The sequence below is a fragment of the Natator depressus genome, chromosome 17 (assembly GCF_965152275.1).
Source record: "Natator depressus isolate rNatDep1 chromosome 17, rNatDep2.hap1, whole genome shotgun sequence".
In the NCBI taxonomy this organism is placed as follows: Eukaryota; Metazoa; Chordata; order Testudines; family Cheloniidae; genus Natator; species Natator depressus.
The window spans coordinates 22,126,021-22,140,998 of NC_134250.1; positions in this window are offsets into that span (position 1 = coordinate 22,126,021).

Below are 14,978 nucleotides of genomic sequence, written 5' to 3' on the forward strand. Positions count from 1 at the left end.
GACCCCAGCCCTGGGGTTCCCTGCGTTCCACCACCCAGCACCAAACTGAAACTAAACCCCCCCAGCAGGCTCCCTTCTGCAGCCTGTCTTCACATTCCTGGGCAGAGGTGTTATCTCCCCCTCCTCCTCCTGGCTCAGGTTACAGGCTCTCAGGTCTCCCATCCCCAGGGCACATTCCCAGGTCAACACTCCCCTCTCCCTGCTGTGTCACATCCTCACACCATGACACAAGCTCAGCACCTCCTTTTTCAGTGTGTCTGGTACAAGCAGCTGATACCTGTACCCATCACCCACTGTCTGATACCATATTTCACCTTTAAACGCCATGTTTTCCCACTGTGACCAGAAAGTTTTTACTGTGGCATTGTGACAGGACACAACGTTCCAGGGTGGCTGTGTTTGCCTGTTGATTTGCCAATCACACACTATCATGAGATCAGGATCTTGTCTGTCTCTCTCTCTGGTCCAGCGGGGCCTAGTGCTGGTCTGTGGAGGGACAGTGCCCAGCACTGCTGCAGGGACACCCTACCAGCCGTCTCACCCTGTATCTCACCACCACCTGTGACAGTGTCTCCTCCTGGCCTTGCAGGTGAGGGTGGCTGTCCTGCAGGCCATTGGCACGCTGGTCACAGCAGGGTACCTGGATAAGGTGGAGGGATGGCCTCTCAACTACATTGCCCTGCAGCTTGCTGTGTCGGCCAACTCGCTGGTAAGGGGCAACGTCAGCTCTCTGCCCATCAGACCTGGATTCACCCCCCCTCTCACCTCCCACTAGTTGCTCTTCCTTCCACTCACCTCCATCCCCATGGCATGCGAGTCACACTCCTTTTGGTCCCCTTCCCCGCAATGCCAAATTGGTGCAAATTGCACTTTGCCACTTACAACCGGTTTCTGGCCAGCTCGTCCCCAGCGTGGAACGCACTCACCCCCAGATCCTGGCTAATGGGTTCACCCCAGAGATGCCTGCAGGACCCTCCCCCCACTCCCTGCCGAGTGTCACCCGCCCCCCGACCTCCCAGGCACCCGCATGGGAGCTCCTCCTCCACGCAGAGTGACCTTGTGCTCATCTTTTCCAGGAGCGTCCAGTGCGGAGCCTTCCCCTGGGGGGGCTGCTGGAAAAAATGGTCCAGAAAACCAGCCTGGCCACGTTAGAAATAATCATTGCCTCGGGCAGGGGGATCAGCCAGGTGAGTGACTCCATTGGCTTAAGTGCAGTTACCTGGGGGGGGGGGGGGGCAGAGCTGGGCTCTGGGGGGGAGGGGCATAGAGGGGCTCTGAGGGGGGCAGGGGGAGGGCAGAGCAGGGCTCTAAGGGGGAGGCGGAGGGGCAGAGCGGGGCTCTGAGGGGGTGAGGGGGAGGGCAGAGCAGGGCTCTGAGGGGGGAGGGGCAGAGAGGGGCTCTGAGGGGGTGGGGCGGAGGGCAGAGCAGGGCTCTGAGGGGGAGGGGCAGAGTGGGGCTCTGAGGGGGTGAGGGGGAGGGCAGAGCAGGGCTCTGGGGGGGAGGGGCGTAGAGGGGCTCTGAGGGGGTGGGGGAGGGCAGAGCAGGGCTCTGAGGGGGTGAGGGGGAGGGCAGAGCAGGGCTCTGAGGGGGGAGGGGCAGAGAGGGGCTCTGAGGGGGACGGGGAGGGGCACAGAGGGGCTCTGAGGAGGTGGGGCGGAGGGCAGAGCAGGGCTCTGAGGGGGTGAGGGGGAGGGCAGAGCGGGGCTCTGAGGGGGTGAGGGGGAGGGCAGAGCGGGGCTCTGAGGGGGGAGGGGCAGAGAGGGTCTCTGAGGGGGACAGGGGAGGGGCGTAGAGGGGCTCTGAGGGGGTGGGGCGGAGGGCAGAGCAGGGCTCTGAGGGGGAGGGGGAGGGGCAGAGCGGGGCTCTGAGGGGGTGAGGGGGAGGGCAGAGCAGGGCTCTGAGGGGGGAGGGGCAGAGAGGGGCTCTGAGGAGGTGGGCCAGAGGGCAGAGCAGGGCTCTGAGGGGGTGAGGGGGAGGGCAGAGCAGGGCTCTGAGGGGGGAGGGGCAGAGAGGGGCTCTGAGGAGGTGGGGCAGAGGGCAGAGCAGGGCTCTGAGGGGGTGAGGGGGAGGGCAGAGCAGGGCTCTGAGGGGGGAGGGGCAGAGAGGGGCTCTGAGGGGGATGGGGGAGGGGCATAGAGGGGCTCTGAGGAGGTGGGGCGGAGGGCAGAGCAGGGCTCTGAGGGGGTGAGGGGGAGGGCAGATCGGGGCTCTGAGGGGGTGAGGGGGAGGGCAGAGCAGGGCTCTGGGGGGGAGGGGCAGAGAGGGGCTCTGAGGGGGACGGGGGAGGGGCATAGAGGGGCTCTGAGGGGGTGGGGCGGAGGGCAGAGCAGGGCTCTGAGGGGGGGAGGGGCAGAGCGGGGCTCTGAGGGGGTGAGGGGGAGGGCAGAGCAGGGCTCTGGGGGGGAGGGGCAGAGAGGGGCTCTGAGGGGGACGGGGGAGGGGCGTAGAGGGGCTCTGAGGGGGTGGGGCAGAGGGCAGAGCAGGGCTCTGAGGGGGAGGGGGAGGGGCAGAGCGGGGCTCTGAGGGGGAGGGGGAGGGCAGAGCGGGGCTCTGAGGGGGTGAGGGGGAGGGCAGAGCAGGGCTCTGAGGGGGGAGGGGCAGAGAGGGGCTCTGAGGAGGTGGGGCGGAGGGCAGAGCAGGGCTCTGAGGGGGTGAGGGGGAGGGCAGAGCAGGGCTCTGGGGGGGAGGGGCAGAGAGGGGCTCTGAGGGGGACGGGGGAGGGGCGTAGAGGGGCTCTGAGGGGGTGGGGCGGAGGGCAGAGCAGGGCTCTGAGGGGGAGGGGGAGGGGCAGAGCGGGGCTCTGAGGGGGTGAGGGGGAGGGCAGAGCAGGGCTCTGAGGGGGGAGGGGCATAGAGGGGCTCTGAGGGGGGGAGGGGCAGAGCGGGGCTCTGAGGGGGTGAGGGGGAGGGCAGAGCGGGGCTCTGAGGGGGGAGGGGCAGAGAGGGGCTCTGAGGTGGACGGGGGAGGGGCGTAGAAGGGCTCTGAGGGGGTGAGGGCAGAGCAGGGCTCTGAGGGGGAGGGGGAGGGGGAGGGGCAGATCGGGGCTCTGAGGGGGCGAGGGGGAGGGCAGAGCAGGGCTCTGGGGGGGGAGGGGCATGGAGGGGCTCTGAAAGGAGTGATGAGTCAGTCCACCAGCAGGGACACAGGCTAGGACTGGTTGGGGGGAGCTGGAGAGGCAGGATTCACCTAGCCCTGGGCTCTCTCACCCTCGTCTCTGCAGGAGCTGTGGGCACGGCTCCTGGGGTACGTTACCCGCACCCCCTACACTGATTCCATGACCCCCCTGTGCCGCTGCCTGAGGATCCTGGCCGAGAAGCGGCAGCAGCACAGACAAGCAGCCCACGACTGCAGGAAGCCAGGTCAGTGCGGCAGTGCTCGGCCCTTGGGATCACAGCCCCAAGCTGCCCCAGTCATGGGCATGGGGGCCCTGGGGTACCAGCGGGGATCTGCTAGGGGAGGGCAGGCCCCAGGGAGCCCCTAGAAGCCTCTCCCACCATGCAATGGGAGCTGTTCTCCGTGGGATGCAGAGGCAGGGGTGGCAGGGGGGTCCTGAGGGCAATCCCTGGGGGAGAAGGCCATATGCCTGCACCTCTGCATGTGCTCTGCAGTGCTGCTGCTGGTCAGACGTGCCCACCCCTACCCCCAGCACAGCTCTGCTAGTGGCTGCCCTGCTGCTCTGCCCCTGTCCAGGTTCCAGGCAATCCCCCTGTGTGGCATGGGGGTCATGGAGCAGCCTGGGCAGCAGGGGAGATGCAAAACCCTGTCCCACTGATGCAGATGGCCCCACCCCCATCAGGAGGGCACACTGGCTCTGGAAGAGCAGTGCGCCAAACTTGACGGCTCACAGCTTTTTTTCCGTCTTTTCCCAGTGGCATCTCCGACTCCCCAGCAGCTGCTGGCCCGGCTCCTGGTGAGTGACTCACTGTGACGTTATTGACATAAGCTGGGACCGTATAGATCATTGTTGCAACCAAAGTCCTGTAGTGGCACCAAATCTTGTATAAAGGGGGTCAAATGAGGTGTCTAAGACCAGGTTATGGTTTGCTGGTTATGATTATGCTGTCTATATGTGTATCATTTTTATAGTTAAAAGTTATGAATATTGGCTCTATACTGTCTGTATTTCAAACCTGTGCTATGCTTCTGGGGAACACTCCAGACAAGTTGGTGTCAGCTCTGCCTAGCCTGCTTGGTGGCCCATTAGGGACCATCAGCTACACAACTGACCCAGTGAGAGAAGGCAGACATGCCTTGGGACTCAGCAAGGTGTGCAGGGACCTGCCTAGGGATAGAACTCTGAGGTTTTTCCAGGCCATGTGCTGGACAGCTTGTCTTTGGGACAAAGAAAGAAAGACCACATGGCAAGAGACTATAAAAAGCTGCTGCAGCTCCTCCATCTTGTCTTCAATCCTGCTTCTTACCTCTGGAGGGACTTTGCTACACTGAAGCTTTGAACGAAGGACTGAAAGACCCATCCCAGCTGTGGGTGTTCTCCAGAGACTTGACTTGAACCTGCAGTTTATTCTATCACTGCTGCAAGCCTGAACCAAGAACTTGGCCATTACTGTATGTCATTGATTCCACTGAACCAATTCTAGCTCTCATCTCTATTTCTTTCCTTTTATGAATAAACCTTTCGATTTTAGATTCTAAAGGATTGGCAACAGCGTAATTTGTGGGTAAGATCTGATTTGTATATTGACCTGGATCTGGGGCTTGATCCTTTGGGATCGAGAGAACCTTTTTTCTTTTACTGGGGTATTGGTTTTCATAACCGTTTGTCCCCATAACAAATGGCACTGGTGGAGATACTGGGAAACTGGAGTGTCTAAGGGAATTGCTTGTGTGACTTGTGGTTAGCCAGTGGGGTGAGACCAAAGTCTGCTCTGTTTGGCTGGTTTGGTTTGCCTTAGAGGTGGAAAAACCCGAGCCTTGGGCTGTAACTGCCCTGCTTTAAGCAATTTGTCCTGAATTGGCACTCTCCGTTGCGTCCCACCAGAACCAGCATCGTTACAGTGGCGTAGTCGTGCTAGGATCCACAGAACTAGGTCAATTAAACTTTGGGTCAGAACCCCACGCTATCCAAATTTGAATTATGGTATTGAGAGTTTGGTTGGTTAAAGAGCAGTTGCAATGGGTGAGCAAAGATCATATGAGGGCCTTGGCAAAAAAGCCCTGGAACGTTTGTGTTCAGAAAAGGGGATAAGCTTTAGAAAGAAAGCTACGAATGAAGAACTGAGAGATCTGTTAATGGCCAGTGATCAGAAGGCAGGAGCACAGCCCTTACCTGATGCTAAAGAAGCTGCAGAAGCAATGAAACTGCAAGCCCTGAGAGACGGCCTGCAGTTGGAACATGAACAAAAACTGGCAGAAATTCGAATGAGAGAGAAGCAAGCCTTGGCCCAGCTGGAGAAGGAGGCTAATGAAAGAAAGGAAAGGGCTCGCAGGGGGCATCTGGAGCTGCTGGCTGCTGAGGAGAAAGCTCAACAAATGCAACAAAAGACTCACCAGATGCAACAGGAGACGGCTAGACTCCAGCTCCAAGTCAAAAAAGCAATGGAAGAACAGCAGAAACTGTATCCTCTTGAAAGTCCAGTTTATAACTATGTTGATATATTGTATTACTCTGAGCAGTTTTCTCTGTTTAAGCAGTTTTGCTATGGCGAGGGAGAGGGGGATTCTAACCTGGTGGGAAATAGCTTTTTGTCTGTGCAAAAAAGCTGTTTGTCTATGAATGAAATTTCTGAATGTTTGCCTAATGTCTCAGAAGTGAATCTGGAATTAAATCAAGCACAGAAAGATCTCATTGGTCAGGAAAATGTTTCTCAGGAGCAGATTAAAGTGAAGGGTGAGGTTAAAGCCCTAACTGAGGAAGGAAAGGGTAGATTTTTGATGGGTGATGGATTGTTGGCTAGTGCAGCTTGTAAAAGTGAACGTGAAACAGGTAACTGTGATTTGCTGGAAGTAGCTCAGTGTAGTGAAGAGAGCAGCAGTTTATCTGTGGGGAGTGGCAATGTGCCTGGGAAGGAAAGTTTGGATGAGCCTAGGCAGCCTTGTGAGCTGATGGCTTTGTCTAGTCAGCAGTTTCGGAAAGCGAGGATAGTGGAAGATGAGTGTCCCTGTACCTTACCTGTTACCTGTGTGGAGAACTGGGACAGTGAAGGAAATGTGCCTGTGTCTGTCAGGGGTATTGACTTGCCTATGGAGGGAGCTACCCCAGTCTCCAAGCAGTTGTCTGCAAACAGCCCTGTGCACTGGGACAAGGGAAATGAGATCCCAAGCTGTGTGTCTGGTAAAGGAGAATGCGTCTCCGGCTCTTCTTTGTCTGTGGAGCAGACAGAAGGTGCCTTTCAGCCTGTGATGGTTGAGGGTAGTGCAGTTGTCTCAGAGTTGTTTCTGGATTCAACTAAAGCCCAGGAAGGGAATGGTCCTAAGTTTGCGTCTGTTAGGGAGAATAGCACTGTAACTAGGTTGCATCCAGTTAGTTTCTTAGCAAAATCCCAGAGACCAGACAATTCTGGTGCTTGTATTTTGCCTATTGCTAAAGTGTGTCTGGGAAAGCAACTTTGTCTGATCAGCGTGATACCCTAGCCAGGGCACAAGGAGAGCATAAAAGTGATTTGATTGTGTTACCTACTGATGGTGTGGAAACTTGTAGCAAGAAGAAAAAGATTCCTGAACTTGTGTATGGCAAAGGGAAGGAGAATGATTCTGACCTTTGACTATGAAATCTAGCAGTTTGCCTGAAAGGCGATTGTGTAGAAATCTGCCTGATGAGTCAAAGGTGATCCTGGATGTAAATAGAAAAGGCATTCTTGTGGCACCTTAGAGACTAACAAATTAGTTAGTCTCTAAGGTGCCTCAAGTACTCCTTTTCTTTTTGCGAATACAGACTAACACGGCTGCTACTCTGAAACCTGGATCTAAATGAGACCCAGAAAGAGTCTGTTGTTGCTCAGGGAAGTGTTCCTTTAGAGCAAGCCCTAGGTGAAGAGGGTAAGGGAAAAATTTCTGTGAGGGGTGAGTTGTTCCTTAAAGAAGTTCCTGAGGAAAGGAATCCTCATGGTAGTCTTTGCAAGCAGTTTGCTGTAGCTAGCTGAAGGCTGTGAAAGTGATTTAATCAAGAAAGGTTTCAGAGTAACAGCCATGTTAGTCTGTATTCGCAAAAAGAAAAAAGAAAAGGAGGACTTGTGGCACCTTAGTACACCAGTGAACTGTAGCTCACGAAAGCTTATGCTCAAATAAATTGGTTAGTCTCTAAGGTGCCACAAGTACTCCTTTTCTTTTTGCGAATACAGACTAACACAGCTGCTACTCTGAAACATGAATGTAGATGGACACTTGGGATGAATTTGTTGTTATTGCTCATGGTAATTTTGGTAACTAATACGGTGCTATTACCAATAACTGTAAAAATGTACAATGTGCCTCATCTTTTGGAAAATCCCTTGAACATGGTAAAAGGAATACATGAGAACACACTTTGTGTTAAGAGGCCTTGTTATACTGATGGTTCACAGTTAATGCCTGTAAACAGTATTGGAACTTTTCGCAGGGGAAAAGACATTCCAAACCTGATGTGCTGTATTAAAAGGGAAACTGAGGCACACTACCATATTGCTTTAATGGCTAACTGCCAAGATTCCTGTACTATAAACTACAGTAATATCTACATTAAATTGATGTTAATTGGGTTCCAAACATTTGCCAGAGCTTGTATGGATAAAGTAGTTATGTCCTTTAGCTCTTGGCAAGATCACATGAGACATACAGGAACCATGCTGCAAGAGCAGATCCAATCCACTATTGTTCTAATCAGGTTTTACCTTGACTTTGTAAAGAGATTAAATCATGTTATTGAACAGGACTTTGATAAACCATTTCGGTTACACACCAATACTTGCTATAGTAAGACAGAACCCAGGATGGGGAGCTCTTGGGATGCAGTCAGTGATGTTTGTGTCATCCCCTCCTGCATCAATTTTGCGTTGGGGGTGTGACGTTATTGACATAAGCTGGGACCGTATAGATCATTGTTGCAACCAAAGTCCTGTAGTGGCACCAAATCTTGTATAAAGGGGGTCAAATGAGGTGTCTCAGACCAGGTTATGGTTTGCTGGTTATGATTATGCTGTCTATATGTGTATCATTTTTATAGTTAAAAGTTATGAATATTGGCTCTATACTGTCTGTATTTCAAACCTGTGCTATGCTTCTGGGGAACACTCCAGACAAGTTGGTGTCAGCTCTGCCTAGCCTGCTTGGTGGCCCATTAAGGACCATCAGCTACACAACTGACCCAGTGAGAGAAGGCAGACATGCCTTGGGACTCGGCAAGGTGTGCAGGGACCTGCCTAAGGACAGAACTCTGAGGTTTTTCCAGGCCATGGGACGGGCAGCTTGTCTTTGGGACAAAGAAAGAAAGACCACATGGCAAGAGACTATAAAAAGCTGCTGCAGCTCCTCCATCTTGTCTTCAATCCTGCTTCTTACCTCTGGAGGGACTTTGCTACACTGAAGCTTTGAACGAAGGACTGAAAGACCCATCCCAGCTGTGGATGTTCTCCAGAGACTTGATTTGAACCTGCAGTTTATTCTATCACTGCTGCAAGCCTGAACCAAGAACTTGGCCATTACTGTATGTCATTGATTCCATTGAACCAATTCTAGCTCTCATCTCTATTTCTTTCCTTTTATGAATAAACCTTTCGATTTTAGATTCTAAAGGATTGGCAACAGCGTAATTTGTGGGTAAGATCTGATTTGTATATTGACCTGGATCTGGGGCTTGATCCTTTGGGATCGAGAGAACCTTTTTTCTTTTACTGGGGTATTGGTTTTCATAACCGTTTGTCCCCATAACAAATGGCACTGGTGGAGATACTGGGAAACTGGAGTGTCTAAGGGAATTGCTTGTGTGACTTGTGGTTAGCCAGTGGGGTGAGATCAAAGTCTGCTCTGTTTGGCTGGTTTGGTTTGCCTTAGAGGTGGAAAAACCCGAGCCTTGGGCTGTAACTGCCCTGCTTTAAGCAATTTGTCCTGAATTGGCACTCTCTGTTGCGTCTCGCCAGAACCAGCATCATTACGCTCGCGCTGAGGGTGGGCCCCATCACTGGGGAGCAGCCCCTGCAAGTCTCAAGTCCTCATTGCCCTGGAGGGAGGGGCAGCCATGATGGGGTCCCTTATCTAGAGCTGCCCATATGGGGACATCCCTGTGCCCCCTCCCTGACTCCACCTTCTGGGCCCCTTGTTCAGGAGGAAGACGCTCAGCACATGTTTCTTGCACGGGCCCCATGCTGACCAGGGCCTGTTCTCTCCCCTCCCCAGTATGGAGGGGGCTCAGCTGGTGCAAGTCACCTCCTTTTCCTTCTCAGGTGCTGTCAGCATCCCCCTTCGAGGGAGAAGGGCGCGGAGTGGCTGCCCTGCTCCTGCTGAACGCCCTGCGCCCTGAGCTGTATGGGGACGAGGCCGAGCAGTGGTGGATGGAGATTCCAGCCATGGTCCAGTATCTTGACGGTAAGGGGTGGGGATGGGAGCAGCTGGGATGGGCAAAGGGAGAGCAGCAGACGGCACCGTCCTGCCAATGCCCTTTCCTATCGCAAGAAGTGGAGCCAGGGAGAGCACGAAGCCTCTTGGATTGTTGCACCTGCAGCCTCCTGCTGCGTGGTTAGGTCCCCGGATGTCCCATGGCAGGGGTTGGGATGGATCTGTAGAGAGGGGTCAAGAACATAATCGGTGAGCAAGCAGAGTGAGGAATGGAGCAGGGAGAATCAGGTGTGAGCAGAGCTGAGCTGTGGGAGAGAGAGCTGCTGAGCGCACAGCCAGCGCCCTGCAACCAGACTGGCTAGGGTTGGCTCCTGGGAAACCCAGATGGGACATGTCTTCCCTATGAGGCCATGCCACGTTGGAATAGGGTACCTCTGTCATGGGAGCAAGGGCAGGAACTCCAGTGTGGATGGGACCCCTGTGTAGAGATCCCCCATGCATGGCTGGAAGGGCAGGAACTCCAGAGCAGATGGGACCCCTATGTAGGGACCTGCACAGTGTGAAGGGCAGGTGCTCCAGTGTGGATGGGACCCTGGTGTAGGGTCCCCTGGGAAGGGCAGGATGCCAATGCAGATGGGATCCCAGTGGAGTCAAGGGGATCCAGAAGGGCATCCGTGGGGTGCTTTGTTAATGGCCAGCTTGGTACCCCTCTCTCTAGGACATAGCAAGTTCTCTCTGGACCAGACCGCGTGGGAGCACAAGCTGTTGGAGGTAACACAAGGACTTCTGTTCATTCTCCCAGCCCCAGAGTGGAGCAGCCCTGCGTTAGTTCCTCATGGAGGGACCTGGGTTAGAGAGTTGGTGTTTGGCCTGGTGTCCTTGGCCAGAATTTCCTGTTGCCCCCACCCACTGTTGGGCTGTTAAGCAGCTGCCATGCTCCACCCCAGAGGGGGTTGCATTTCACCGAAAAGGGGGTTCCCGTGTGTTACTGGAAAGAGCATTGGGACGAGCAGTGCTATGGAAGCGAGCGTTAGATCCTGGGCCAGGGCTGTCTCTGCTGGCACCCCTTGTGGTCAGGAGAGTTGCCTCAGCAGGTGATTTAGCACACTTGCTCTGCCAGTTCTAAAATGCCCAGCTCCTCAGTGCCCAGTGGTGAGAGCCCCCTTGCGTTTATCTGTGGGGGGAGTCCCTGCACTGGGAGTGGCAGCTGGAAGCCCCTGAGCTGGGCTCACTCAATGCTGGCCCCAGTGTCCTCCATCTAGAACCGCAGCCCAGGAGGGCTCTGCGGAGGCTGGAGGCCAGGATCCCTCATGCGGGTGAGAGCAGAGGAGGAGACTCTGCCCCTAAATGACCCCCCTTCGCTCCTTTCCTCACAGTTCCTCCGAAAGACCTTGGAGAGGAGCAAAGAGGGTGGCTGGAGCCAGGATCTGAGCCAGGAGCTGGGCCAGCAGATGGGCAGCTATGCCAGTGGCTCTGTGGAGAAGGTCAGTTCCCAGAGAAGGCCTCTCTGTCACTGGGGGGCTCTGGGGAGGGGCAGGGGGTGCTGGGGCAGTCCCACACGAGTGAGACCGAGCCCTGCAGTTCCCCCTGTGCATGTGGGGCCAGCCCCTGCCTGAAGCTAGAGGTCCTGATCCTGGCCCAGGCTGGCGTGGCCTTCGCCCCAGCAATGGCACAGACCACCCTCACCGAGGCTGGGGCTGGCCCCTCCCCTGCACTCTCTTTCAGGCTTTCCTCTGCAAGGTGCTGGGCACAGCCCTGGCCATGGGCAAGGATGTGGCTGCAGTGACAGGGCAGCTCCTGGAGCTGCTGCGCATGGCCGACTATCTGAATGGCACAGAGATGGAGGTGAGGGGCTGAGACCGCCTGCACCCCAGAGCACCCAGCAGCTCTGGAGGGCCCTTCCCCCCGGAAGAGGCCTGTGGCCTTGGTGTGTAATTGGAGCTCCTGGGAGTGACTGGAGCACTGGGCCCGGGGACCGGGGAGACTGGCTGTGGCTGGGAGCGCTGGCCCCGGGGGCTGGGGAGACTGGTCGTGGCTGGGAGCCCTGGCCCTGGGGAGGTGCTGATGGGTCTCAACTGACCCCGAGCTCTCGCTCCCAGTGCCTTGGCTCCTGCCTGCAGCTCTGTGCCAGGGACCAGCTGGATGCCATCCTGAGAGCTCTGGGCGACTTTGAGGAGGAAATGGCAGAGGGGGAGGATTCCTGGCATCTCAGCCTGTGCAAGGTACAGCACCCCACCTTCTCCTAGCCCCCAACCCTGCCTGCATGGGGCTGTTGGCTGGGGTCCAGGCCAGCAAGGCACAGGCGCCTGGTGCAGAAGGTCTGGGCTGGGTTAGCCAAGTTTCTGATTGTCAGAGCCCAAGGCTGGCCCAGCCAGAACCATGGTTCTGACCCTGTCTGGGTTGGGACATGGAGCCACTCTGTCGCCACATGGCTGGGGGGATCACCTGAGGGAACTGGTTAAGTAGGCAGGGATGAGGCTTGGGGTCACCCCTGGGGCATGTGGGGAGTGTATGGGGAGCCAGAGGTTTGTTCTTGGGGGGTTTGGTGCTGGACAGGGCCAGGGGGACGGGACAATGTTTATAGAATCTAGGGAACAATCTTCCCAGCCCGTGAGCCCCAAGGAAATGCCTGCCCAGGGCCTCTGGAGCTGGGGAGGGAAAGGCCTTTCCCCAGAGACGTCCCTGCTCTTCTCTTCGTTGTCCCAGGGCCTGGCCCCATGGGAGAGGGACAGAGTGAAGAGCGCCCTCCTGCTGTTCTACAGCAGTGCAGCAGCCCAGGCACCCCCCCAGCAGCTGCTCCCTCTGCTGGTGGATGAAATCGTACCCAAAATCCTGCACCATTACAGCACCAGCTCCCAGGTACCTTCCCGCAGCAGTTGGTCCCAACCTCCCTGCCACCTGCCTTCTGAGATTGGGCTCCCAAGACCTCACAGGATCGGGTCTCAGGCCGTGGGGTGAGGGCACCATGGATTGAAGGGGCCACTGATGAGTCCAGGGCAGCCACGGGGGGAGGGGAGGGGGGGAGAGATGGATTGATGGGAGTATAGCGGGGGTGGAAGGAGACAGCTGGGGCCCTGCTCACCTCTTAGGGCCCTGTGGCTCCCAGCCCAGCCCTCCTCCTTTCCCTGGGCCATATAGCTTTAAACCTGCACAGGGACCAGAGGGAGGTGGGTCTGAGGGCCCCCTGGCACAATGAGCATGGCTCCATGCTGCCCCCCCGCAGGGGGAGGTGGCTCTGGGGGCCCTGGCTTATCCCTGGAGGCTTCAATGCTGATGTCTGACAGCTGCTCCCATTTTGTTTTTCAGGCGCTGGGACTAAACGCCAGGCAGATGGTAACGAGCAGCGAGTATGATCCCAGTGTGTCCCCCAGGGCCCATGCAGCTCGGGCTGGGGCGTCTGCATGAATTGCGGGAAGGCTGGGGCTGGGCCAGGCTGTGGGCTGCTGGCAGCCAGGCTCAGTCTCAGCCCTGGGGATGCTGGTGCATGGGACTAGTTTATGCTGCTGTTCCATGAATCTGGTTCTCTTCTGTGGGGTGGGGGTATTCATAAGCTTCAGGGCCCCTCCCCATCCGGGTGCCATATGACTTTGGGCCCTTCCTATGAGGGGAGTGATGGGGTGGCCAGGGTCCTCTCCTGGGTCGGGGGGCCTCCCTGGACTGGGAGCCTGTACTCACCCCAAAGGGCTGGGGAGGCTGTGTCCAACTCTCATTCCCACTCTCCTCTCTGCGGGGATGTAGGACACGGCCCTTACTCTGCGCTTCATTGAGAGCATCTCCGCAGTCAGCCTGGCCGTCCAGAGGAGCGGGGAATCCCAACCCCACCAGCTTCCCCACAAACAGGTGCTGCTCAGCCAGCTGCTGGTGAGTGCGGGGATCCCCAGTCCTGGGGGAGCAGCCTCATGGCCTCGGGGTTGCCCTGAGCTGGGGTCTCATTGCCCTGGCTCCAGCAGGCTAGGGCTCTGGGATAGAACTGGATAACTGTGTCCTTGGGAGTAGCTGGGGAGTGGGCTGCTCTCTGGAGGTCATCCCAAAGCTGTCCAAACCTGCCCTGAGGCTGCTGGCAAGACGCAGAGGCTGGCTTGGGGTCAGGGGATGCAGTCCCATGGGCGCTGGGAAGTTCCATCAGCCCTTCCCCTCCCCCCCCCCGCATCAATTCTGGGCATTATGTCAGTCCCCCTGGGGGGGGGAGTCCCATTGTCGCCCCCAGGGATACCATGGCCTCCCCCCATGTTCTTGGTCTCTCTGTGTGTACTTCAGGAGATCATTAAGGCTGAGCCACGGAGCTTCCTGCTCTCCACAGTTCGTCAGGAGGCAATGGTGGCCATCAGGCACCTGAGGTGGGTATTGCTCTGCCCCTAGCCCCCTCTACACCAGCTGGCACTTTGGTCATCCTTACTCATGGTGACTAGCATGGGCAAGCCCTGACATGGGCTGTGCAGGGCAGCGTATGAAGCAGGAGAGTGACCCCCATGGTGCCACTAGTGTGGGGAGAGCTGCCCAGCCTTCCTAGAGCCAGGGGCTCAGTTCCCAGGGTGGCTTGGGCCCCAGAGCTGAAAAAGTCCCGTCGAGATCACTGGCACTCAGATCACTGCAGATTGCTCCTGATCTCTGCAGGAGAGCCCTGTTGGGCACAGAGCCCCTGCCTGCTGGCAGAGCAACCCCTGCACACCCGAGAGAGCAAGGGGAGAACCCTGGGGAGAGGGAGGCAGGGATGGAGGCACTGGGGGAGCCCCAGGGGAAGGGAGGCAGGGAAGGAAGCAGGGGGAAGGGGTGTTGGCCTGGAGAGGTCTGTGGGTCTCTGCCCTGCCTCTAACACCTCCCGCCATGCTCTCTCCTGCCAGTAAAGTGAAGCAGCCACTGAGCTGTGAAAAGAATCAGGAGTTGATGGAGCAGTGTCTTGATAGTGTCTTCTCCCTGCCTCCCCAGGAGTTCACTGCGGATGTGGGGTCCATCCAGGTATGTGAAAGCCCGTCCTCCCTGCCCCTGACCGGGCACCCCCGCAGGGTCATGGTGCCTAGGCATCACTCCCCCGAGGGCTGGGCCTAGGTACCAGCCCCCTCTGCCCCTTGCCAGCCCCACCAGGGCCTCACTCCTCCCTCTGGGTTGCAGACTCTTTATGCCAGCACCATGGCCACCCTGGAGGGGCTAATGGAGATGTTGCTGGAGGAGGATGAGACGCCAGAGCGACTCCAGGGAACCTTCCGGGTGAGTGGGGGCTGGGCGGGGAGGTCTCCTGTCCATCTGTCCAGACTCCTTGATGGCTCCTGTCACCTCAGGGTCCCCTGGGGGGGTGCCCGGAGTCTAGGAGGGTCAGGCTCAGCCTTTGCCCAACATGGGGCTCATTTCAGACAGGAGCTAGAGGGGGGAAGGACCCCACAGAAAAACCTCCTTGTCTGGGCAGAAACACTCCCTGGAGCACTGCACTCCAGAGGGAAGGGTGGTTGGACTGCCCCCACTTTCCTGGTCTCCATTCTTTTGAAGACCTGCACTGC